Source organism: Myotis davidii, unplaced genomic scaffold (assembly GCF_000327345.1).
Source record: "Myotis davidii unplaced genomic scaffold, ASM32734v1 scaffold97, whole genome shotgun sequence".
NCBI classification, from domain to species: domain Eukaryota; kingdom Metazoa; phylum Chordata; class Mammalia; order Chiroptera; family Vespertilionidae; genus Myotis; species Myotis davidii.
Genome location: NW_006289392.1, coordinates 862,434 through 864,713, shown reverse-complemented (window position 1 = coordinate 864,713; position 2,280 = coordinate 862,434). Strand labels below are relative to the sequence as shown.

The following is a 2,280-nucleotide window of genomic DNA, read 5'->3' as shown; positions in this document are numbered from 1 at the left end:
ACTGGGGATGTGCCCGCAACCAAGGTACATGCCCTTGACCGGAATCAAACCCTTCAGTCCACAGGCCGACGCTCTGTCCACTGAGCCAAACTGGTTAGGGCTGAGTTATGAGAGTTTTTAAATTTAATCTGGGTACTAGACCCTTACCAGATTTATGATTTGAAAATATTTTCTCCCATCCTGTAGGTTGCCATTTCACTTCCTTAGTAATATCATTTAAGGCACAAGTTTTTAATTTTGATGAAGTCCTGCTTACCTGTTTTTTTCTTTTGTAGCTCAGACTTTTGGTACCATATCTAAGAGTCTATTGCCAAATCCAAGATCATGAAGATAGACCTTTATGTTTTCTTCTAAGAGTTTTATAGGATTACCTCTTATATTTAGGTTGTTGATCCATTTTAAATTAGTTTTTGTGTAAGTTAGGGCATCTAATTTCATTCTTTTGCATGTGGATGTCTACTTGTCCTAAGCACCATTTTTGAAGGGACTATTTTTCCCCATTAAATGGTCTTGGGACCCTTGTCAAAAATCAGTTGACCAGATGTATGGGGTTTGTTGGAACTCTTAATTGAATTCAGTGGTCTGTATGTCTTTCTTTATGCCAGTACTACACTGTCATGATGATTGTAGCTTTGTAGTAATATTTGAAATCAAGAAATGTGAGACCTCAACTTTATTCTTTTTTCAATATTGTTTTTACAGAGTCCATTGAAATTTCATATGAATTTGAGGATCAGCTTTGCCATTTCTCAAGAAAAGGCAGTTGGAAATTTTGATAAGAATTGCCTTGAATTTGTAGATCACTTTGGGTAGTATTGCTGTCTTAACAATATTAAGTCTTTGTGATGATTACTTGGATGTGTCCACTGAGCTGTGAGGTGCCCAGACATTTGGTCAAACATTATTTTGTATGTAAGGGTGCTTCAGGGTGAGATTAACATTTGAATCAGTTGCCCTCCCAAATGTCTATGGGCCTCATCTGTCATTTGAAGACCTGAATAACAAAAAGACTGATTAAGAGGAACTTCATTTGACTACTGAGCTAGGACATCAGTTTTCTTCTGCTCTTGCACTGGAACTTCCATCAGTTTTCCTGGTTCTCAGGCTCTCTGACTTGGAAATGACACCACTCACTCTCCCTCGAGGTCTCCAGCTTGCTAACCGCAGATCTTGGCACCTCTCAGCCTCCATAATTGCAAAAGCCACTTCCTTACACTACATTAATTTACCCCCACACATAGGAAACCGGGAATCCAGGGTTCCTTTACACACACACATCACACATCCCGTATTGGTTCTGTTTCTCTGGAGAAATCTGACTAATCCAGTCTTCTAATTCAGGAACCTGGATATCTGTCCATTTGTTTAGGTTTCCTTTAACTTCTTTCTCAATGTTTTGTACTTTTCAATGTATAAGTATTTTACTTCCTTGGTTAAATTTATTCCTAGGGATTTTATTCTTTTGGATAGTTGTAAATGGAATTGTTTACTTAATTTTCTTTTCAGATTGCTCATTACTGCTTTATAAAAACACAACATTTTTGCATGTTGATCTTGTTTCCTGCAAAATTACTGAATTTGTTTATTAGCTCTAGTAACTTTTTTTTGTGGGTTCTTTTGGATTTTATATATTATGTCATCTGTGAATAGAGATAGTTTTACGGTTTCCTTTTCAATTTGATGCCTTTTATTTTTCTTGCCTCATTGCTCTGGCTAGAACTTCTAGTGTTGAAATAGCATTGGTGAAAGTGGGCATTCTTGTCTTGTTCCTGATTTCAGTGGGAAAACTTTCAGTCTTTCACCATTGATGCTGTCAGCTGAGAGTTATTTCTGTTTGTGACTTGTAAAGGCCCTTTATCATGTTGATGAAATTCCCTTCTATTCCTAGTTTCCTGTTGGTTTTTGTCAGATGCTTTTTCTGCGTCATTCAAGATGATCCTGTGTTTTCCCCTCCTTCATTCTAAGCATGTAAACTTGATTTCTTAAATCTTTCCTCATACTTTTCTAGTTTCTCAATTAACCTTAGCAATATATTGCAAAAAATGGCATTTTCTTTAATCTTTGAGATCCATTTCAAATGACCTTTCCAACCTAATTTGTATTTGGTTTGGTCATGTAGTCAAAAAAATGAAAAAATGTTGTCTTAATGTCTTCTAAAGTAAGAAAAAGGCAAGATGCAGGACATGATGGATAGTGTGAAGATATATTCATGTGCATAGACCAGTGATGGCGAACCTTTTGAGCTTGGAATGTCAAAATTTTGAAAAACCCTAAACTCTA

General features: G+C 36.4%; 1 pseudogene; it reads right to left on the bottom strand.

The window, feature by feature from the left end:
- LOC102759460 overlaps positions 1 to 2,280 on the bottom strand; it is a 6,092-nt pseudogene that overhangs the window by 625 nt on the left and 3,187 nt on the right.